At 34.9% G+C, this 8,697-nt stretch overlaps 1 protein-coding gene across 1 annotated transcript in view; it reads right to left on the bottom strand.

Moving 5' to 3' along the window:
• Positions 1 to 8,303, bottom strand: part of LOC111054086 — a 36,876-nt gene extending 28,573 nt beyond the window's left edge. Inside the window, exon 1 of the mRNA XM_022341051.2 lies at positions 8,168 to 8,303. The gene's annotated coding sequence lies outside the window, so the exon portion shown is untranslated. The remainder of the gene's footprint in view (positions 1 to 8,167) is intronic.
• Positions 8,304 to 8,697: the final 394 nt, after the last annotated feature.

Raw genomic sequence — 8,697 nt, forward strand, 5'->3', positions numbered from 1 at the left:
AGTGCCTTCAAGACAATGCGCAACAATAAGGCTCCAGGTGATAACAGAGCTCCTGCTGAGTTTTACAAGAATGCGTCAAAAAATTACAAAGAGATTATTTTGATTTTTTCCAATGCCATCGTCAGAGGTGGACAGATACCAACAGGGTTTCCACGTTCAATTATATTTCCATTGCATAAAAAAGGTGATACTAATGAAGTGAATAATTATAGAGCCATATCTTTTATAAATGCTGTCGCTAAAGTATTTTCATTTATTTTACTGAGAAGGTTGCAGTTGTGGGAGGAAAGAGAAAAGATTATTAAAGAGAATCAGTGTGGCTTTCGGAGAGGTTATTCGGCTACTGATAATATTTTTGTTCTATTCAATATAGTAATGAAAACGTTGAATAGACCTACAAAGAAGTTGTACTGTTTCTTTTTGGGCTACGATAGTGTGGACAGAGAGGCTTTATTTTTTAAACTGAGTGAATTGGGAGTGTCGACTAAATTTATTGCGATGTTGAGGAGTCTATATAGAAATACGAAGTCTCCTGTATGGCATGGCGTGGAGGGTAACTTAACAGAATACTTTGAAACCAGAAAAGGATTAAAACAGGGATGCGTATTCTCCCCGTTGCTATTCACACTATTTTTGAATGATTTGAGTGATGTTATTGGTGGAGGTATATTATGTTGGGCAGAGGCTGATAAATTCGCTGTTATATTGTGATGACGTGGTATTGTTGTCTGAGAATCCTCGACATCTGCAGTCAATGATAAATAAGTTAAAGGGATATTGCATAAGGTGGAATCTCACAGTGAACATGGCTAAATCCAAGATTGTAGTTTTCAGAAGAGGAGGACGATTGGGAGAAAGAGAGAAGTGGTACTATGGAAATGAAGTTATTGAAACAGTGAATGAGTACAGATACCTGCGAGTTGTTGTTTGGTTTTTTGTTCGTGAAGTTAATAATTATGTTGTTTGTATATTTTATAAGTCCAGCCACATTGACGCATACAAGGTCCCTTAAGAGGGTGAATTTAAGAGTGTGAATTGCTTTTTAAAAGTTGAGTTACAATGTTTAGTTATGATAATTACGAGAAATTAGTTAGGTATGAGAAGAAGGAGGAATTGGATAGGAATGATAGGGAGAAATAATTATTGAGTGAATTATGTAATCACAAGAACAATAATAATTATTCAATATTGGTATAATGTATAATAAAGAAATCTATCTACTCGGCTGACGGCCTCGGCTAAGCCTAAAGAACTTTTATTTATGATGAAAAGAATGCTTGTTCAATTTATTTGTGAAATTTAGTTGAGTTTGAATTGAATTGGAGGTATTATTTTCATTTTCTGTAATGTTGAAAGAAGTGCAAATAAAGTTCTGTTCTATTCTATTCAATTATTGTTCTCAAGTTAAAATGATACTTTCTCAGATAAAATTCACTATTCTCAACTACAAGTGATGACTTCTCAAATGCAATTGACTATTCTCATTTACATCTGACGTTTTCTCAAATACTAATGACTATTCTCAATTAATACTTTCTCAAATACAGTTGGAAAAGGTGTACTTCTCAGATAGGGAGGGTTGATAGGATAGGGTATCTTGGATAAGATAAAGAATGAGGAATCAGAGTTGTGTGAGTAGTGAGTCCTTCCAGTTCATATTATTAAATAATCTAATTTGGGTAGCTGAAAGTTTCTCAACAATGCAACATAAAATGGAGTACGGTACTCTATCACTATCAGGAAGCTCATGGTATAGCAGTTCCGGAATCTCTATTTTTTTAAATAAATACAAATAGCGAAAACGCAATGTAGACCAGGGGTTCCCAAAAAAATGTTTCTATGTACTCCCTCACCTACAAGCAATAATGTCGAGGACCACATCGGAATTTACAGTTGGGAGGCACTGTGAAACGTGTACTTTCTCGAATCCCAGTACTAATTAGCCTATATCCATACTTGGAATGTTTATTTGAATGTTAAATGATCAGTAGTAGAATTGGTAGGAAAACTGTAAGTGGAATATTGTATTATATATTAAATACCTGTCAGGCAGTTTAGGTTTATTACTTGGCATTTCAAACCCTTGATTCAATCCAGGCCAGAATAGAGTCTGTTTCTCAATTAAAGGATTGGTTCCAAGAAGAGATTGGATATGATAGACTATCATTTCCAATTATGTCATTTGAGAATCATTGATAATGCATTAATTGTCTGGAACCAGGTATAATCTAGTGCCACTTGCGGGTAGGCTGAAGAGCATACCGACGACACTGATTGAGATAACATGAGAAAAATGCTAATGCGCTATTCATTGACCAAACGTAGTGAGGTCTATGTTTCAACTCGATTGGCTTTTGTCTGTCTGTATGTAACGCGATTACGGCCAAACGCGTTGATAGAATCATATGAGATTTGGCAGGAATACTCCTTTTTCAACTGCGCGTCGATGTATTAATACACAAGGTTTTTTTCAAATTTTGCATTTTAAGGATAATATGAAAAGAGAAGGAATCCCTCATTACTCCGACATCACTGTATATAATTGACCGAGCGAAGTGAGGTCTAAGATTCATGTCGACGGCTGTGCATTTCTCTTTATGTTTATATGTTGCGCATTCACAGCGATATACGGCAATATATTTCCATGAAATTTAACAGTTATGTTCCTTTTTAAATTGCGCGTCGACATATATACGAAGTTTTTCAAAATGTTGCATTTCAAAGATAATATAAAAGGAAAAGGAGCCTCCCAAAGATACTCACAAAGATACAGAATATCTCTTGCAGTTAACAGAAGGCTTGATGAACATGGATCTTTGAAAGTTGTTTTTTTTGCATGCATCCACTCTTTCAAATAGGATACATTATTCTGAATTATTCTGTGAACATAGGTGTAGACTACTTTCTAGGATCATGTAAATGTTAGGGTCAAGCTACTGAGAAGTCATGGTGGGGGGAGTGAACAAGGCCGTCGTGTTTTTCTTAGGCTAGTTTCACACGGCAGAATCCCGTCTCCTGAAGATCATATTTCAGATCATTTCATATTTCGCAGCTCGAAGGCTTTCACAAGGGGATCTCAAATTTCAGACGCGTTTGCTCAGAGTATGACTCATTACTTTTCTCAAAGTATTCGGATTTGGATTCAGCGACCCCAAATTTTTTAAAGCGTAAGTCCCATTTTCGAAAATACCCAAAAACAAGGGAGTTACAGCACTTTTTAATATAGCTTTTACATTATCATAAAGTTATGTTTAGTAAAAATGTACCTACTAAGATAATAATACTTCTGCCTCACAGGTAAAGGTTTTTAGAAGCTTTTAAACACTCTTGAAAAGTTCAAACATGAACATTTTAAAACATTAGGGGCCGGTTTCCGAGCTCGGGATTTAGCTGAGTCCAAGACTTTAAACAGCTGGAGTCAGAAATTTGGTTTTCCAAGACGGGGCGTAGTCGCAGTCATTGTCATAGTCACGTTTGAATTAAATCTCGAAAAACTAGAAAATTGAACACAAAATAAAATAAAGAGAAAATAGTGTAAAGTTTCAGCTATTTTGAATTATTCAGGAATGTCTAATTCCGTCAAGGAAAAACGTTTCCAATTATAGAAATGAGAAAATAAAAACTAAGACTTCTATTATAAAAGCTGACCTTTTGGAAAGCCAATTTTCTGACTATTGCTGTTTAGAGTCTGGGACTTAGCTAAATCCTGAGCTCGGAAACCGGCCCTAAAAGTTCTAGTTTAAAAAAAAATTCCAGCTTTGAAAGTTTCAAACTTCAAAAGGTTGAATCCAAATATGGAATCAGAAATCATCTCCCATTATCACTCAATAAAATACGAGAAAAAGTAACCTTGTACAGTTAACTTCACTGAATTATTTACGTTGTCGGGATTTCAATTTTGTCATACAACAATCTAATTCATTAGGTTGAAATCGTTGAATATTACCATGGATTTCCTGTTGAATCATTGACTTAAAATCTTTGCAACAATCAATAAAATCTATTACACAGTATAAATATGCAGTCAGTGAATGTAACATTCTATACTAACTGCATACAGTAGGCTATAAACATTGTGCTGATCTGAACAGTGAGTATAGAATGTAATTACATTATATTACTCTAACAGCTAACTGGATCTGAATTGATCTATTGTAATAATGGACATAATGAAATAATGTCTTACTATTCCAAGTAAAACGAAACTAATGTTTGTGTTTGTATAAGAGCTGCTGAGTGGATACTGCATACTGAGAAATTCATAAATGATCCAGACCAGCCTGGCGACTTCGATGCTATCGACACCGGAATCTCCTTTTATTTCTATCAATGAATGAATCTGAATTAAAACCATGTATTGTATCAACTATCCTATTATCGTATTGTAATTCGTGAAGCCTGTTTAGTAAAAGCCAGTTACATACACATCGATTTTTTACCGTCCTTATAAAATTCTATTAGATCAAACAGATGATGTTTGACAAGTTGCACTTATTCGAATTCATAAGGATGGCAAAAAACAATCGTACAAAAATCAACGTGCATGTTGGCTTTCGAAGACCCATACGATATTGTATTCTATGATCAAATAGAATAGTAAATATCGAAATAAGTGTTGCAGCCAGAACTTGTGTTAAAAACCGGTTTTGTCCCCGCTTTGTAAGTTAAACTAAACACACAATTCCTCCCCGGAATGTGGGTTTGAAGTTTACACACCATTTCTCCCCGCTTTGTGCAGTGGAAGTGTACACACATTTCTCCTCGGTTTGTTCAGTGAAAGTGTACACACATTTCTCCCCTTTTTGTAGGTTTAATGCGTAATTTTTTTTTCAAGTTAACAGAAAAAAAAAGTTGCAACTGTATTGAACACTTATTAATATACTTTCTAAAACAAAAATTAAGTCTCCAACATGTGTGTAAATGTGTGTAAATCAGCCTCCCCGCAATGTATGTTCATTTCTCACCTCCCCGTATGCTACCTTGTTCCAGTATGTGTGTGTGTGTGTGTGTGTGGTGTGTGGTGTGTGTGTGTGTGTGTGGTGTGTGTGTGTGTGTGTGTGTGTGTGTGTGTGTGTGGTGGTGTGTGTGTGTGTGTGTTGTGTGTGTGTGTGTGGTGTGGTGTGTGTGTGTGTGGTGTGTGTGTGTGTGTGTGTGTGTGTGTGTGTGTCTGTGAACACGATAACTCCATTCATAATCAACCGATTGACTTGAGATTTTAAACTTAAGGTCCTTATACCATGAGGATCTGACAATAAGAAATTTAATAAAATTGAATTCAAAATGGCGGATAATCACTAAAAAACCATGTTATTCACGGTTTTCTCGAAAACGGCTCTAACGATTTTCTTTAAATTCATATTATGGATTGCTATTTATAAGCCCTATCAACTGACATGAGTCTCACTTCTGATGAAATTGCAGCAGCTCCGTAATATACTTGAGAAAAATGGCGGATAATTACTAAAAAACAATGTTTTTCACGATTTTCTCAAAATAACTTGACCGATTTTTTTCAAATTCATACTCTGTATTTTTATTTATCAGCTCTATTGACTGGCATGAGTCTCCTCTCTGGAAAACTAATGGGTGGTCCACCCCATCCTTGAGAAATGGACTTTGTAACCTCCTTCTCGTGCATGAGGTAGGTAGGTAGAGCAGTTCATAAAAAGAACACATAGTCGAGATATTTCATCTGTAGAACAGCTGTTTTGACGACTTTAAAAAAATGACGACTATAAAAATCATCGAATTTCACAATTTACACGAAGGAAAAAGTACTCTGAAAACAATTATATAAATACACATATACAAAAGTCTGATCGTAGTTTCAAATATGAGCAAGGAAAGTTGTGTGAGTGTACCACACCAGATTTTTCATGTTGACAAGCATTTTTGAGATTGCTATCATGGATATTCTCTCTCTATACATCATTGTGAAGAGATTGATACCATTCCCAAGTCTGTACCTCCAAGGAGTCATGAGTTTGGTGGTAGAACCAATCCGATATCTCTCACAATAACTGGATAAAAAGCTATATAAAATTTCTGTCAATAATGACCGCCATCTTGTATTTTTCAATGATGACGAATATTTTTGCTGTTTCCATCATCAATATTCTTATTTGTCTTGTTGTAACGAAGAGATTGAGACCATTTGCAAGTCTCTATCTTAAAGTAGTCATGAAAAAATCGATTTTATAATTCTAGCTTCTTACCTCATGCGTATGGAAAAACGCACCATCAATGATGCAGGGTTTTCTTTGAAGGGCGCTGGAGAACTCATTTATTGATGTACAGCACATAAAGATATATCGTTCCAAAGATGAAAAAACGCTCTAAATTCTATAGATTTAAAATTCATCTCTGTCTCTTGCACAAAAAAGTTATGGAATGAAATTTGAACAAATTTAGAAAAAAGTTTTGTTGGGCTTCTGAAGGTAATAACTAGAAAAATATGCGTTTTAGAGGAGAATTTTCTAAGGAAAAAATTGTAGATGAAGATTTTAAAAATATTTTCGTCTACAAAACGGTTGAATATCTTGAACGGTTATTAAAATACAAGCGATATAGCAAAACCCTGAAAATTTTGGCGGCCATCCTGTTTCCGAGGTGTTTGCCTGTAATTTTGACCTATCATCATCATCACGATCCTTATTATGCTAGACCTAACGAAGAAATTGAGACATCTTCCACGGCTGTTACTCAAAAATGACTACGGAGTGCCTTATTCATGACATTTGCGCCCGGACTATAAAGTAACTGAAGTTACTCTGAAATGTGCTTAGCGGGTTGCCTATACCGCGCCGTGCTCCTATCGATAGTACTTGCCTATAGGCCTTCAAAAATGAACTACCAACTGTAGCCTGCTTGAAATATTAGTCTTATCATTGGATATTGAATGTTGTTTTATCAAATATGCTCAAAAACAAAGCCTTACAGTAACATTCTGTTGTAGTGAAGGCATAGAATAGTAACCAAGAATTGATTCACGTCCCCAACTTCGGTTAATAGTGTAGATCTAAGAGCTAAAATATAATAACTTCATATATCTGATATGAATCGATTAATAATTGTTTGTTTTAATTCCTTTTGTATTATTTTTTAAGTTCTCTAATTCAATTAACAGAAGAAATAGTAATCTATTTTATTATAATATCCTATAATATTAATAGAATGTTTTGAAATGGGAATATCAATTTTCTGAGCTGTTGATGAACTATAAATACACTAGACTATTAATTTTTTATAATGGGAGATTTTCTATTATTGACGTGGTTCTCATTCTCCCCATTCCAATCAAGCATTGCTCCAAGTCGAAGCTCTTCACGATTGCATCAGATAACTGTAGTAGTATGCAGAAGCTTCAAAACATGTACATAATATAACAGTATACTGTGAACAGTAATGTTTTCATAATTATAACAGTTGAGTTGTTCAATAGATCATGTTCACTTCAATGTGGTTCATGTTCACCTCCATTTACTTACGTTTTATAATTTCACAAAGACTAATCACTCCGCAAATGTTTTCTCCAAACAGTTTATCCATGTACACTTGCAATTTATTCAGTAAGATCCAATAATGTTTATCATTGAGTTATATTCATCGATGTGTGTAGTGTAAATTTAAATCATTTTCATTCACAGTATTTATAGTTTAATATATTTTTCAACTTAATAGAAAGTTTTATATTTATTTATTTATTTTGATCGTGATGAAATCACTACTCAAATGAGTGAGTATCTATATTCATGATGTGTTGAGATAAGATTTATTGAAAAATAACTCAGACAACTTTCATTGATGTGAAGTTCATTTATAAGCATAATCAATTTATATATTCATATCAAAATAATATCATTGATAGGAAAAGAAATAATGAGTAATTATGAGATTAAATAGTCAATTTTTGAGTATTAACTACAATAAATCATTCTTTTTTCAATTATCGGATCAAGGTGATATCGATGATAGGGGAACCCATCAATTATTAATAAAATATGATTATTAACAACAATGAATTATTTCAATTATAAATTATCGAATCAATATAATATCACTGATAAGACAAAATCATCAATTATTAACGGAACAATGAATGATTATAGGTTATAAACAACAATAAATTATTCCAATAATAGAATATTGTTTATTTACTATGACTCACCTCGTTAGACAGTTGAACAGATGTTTTGAGAGAAGTTGAACAGGTGTGTGTGCACTGTGGAGGACAGCAGCAGAGCAGCGCAATCAATGAATGAGCAGCGTGACAGCAAACACCGTTTGACGCCGGGAGGGTGGTCGGCGCCTTTTATATCAGTCCCCACCTTCGGCCCACGCTTTTCGTGAATGAACCGAGTCGGCTGGTGGGGGAAGCCAGCCAGCTCTACGCGCTCCCATTGGTCCACATTTTCCGCGAAGACGCACGCCATTGGCTGGCCGGGATGGTGCAGGCCGGTATTGTAATAACTTGGAGTTTTTCTAGTTCGCGGATGATATTCTCCCCCACCCCCTCCAACCCGTCACCATGTCATCATGTTGTTGTTGAAATACATAAAATATATGTATCACATATGAGGTGTACATTGTTCGGACTTGTTGTTGTTGTTGCAGCATGAAAGCTGTGAAGTGAACTGGTGATGGTGATGATGCACCAACTTGATGTGACAACGACTGAATAGTTATACTGGTCAGGTG

This window comes from Nilaparvata lugens, chromosome 5 (assembly GCF_014356525.2).
Source record: "Nilaparvata lugens isolate BPH chromosome 5, ASM1435652v1, whole genome shotgun sequence".
Classification (NCBI taxonomy): Eukaryota; Metazoa; Arthropoda; class Insecta; order Hemiptera; family Delphacidae; genus Nilaparvata; species Nilaparvata lugens.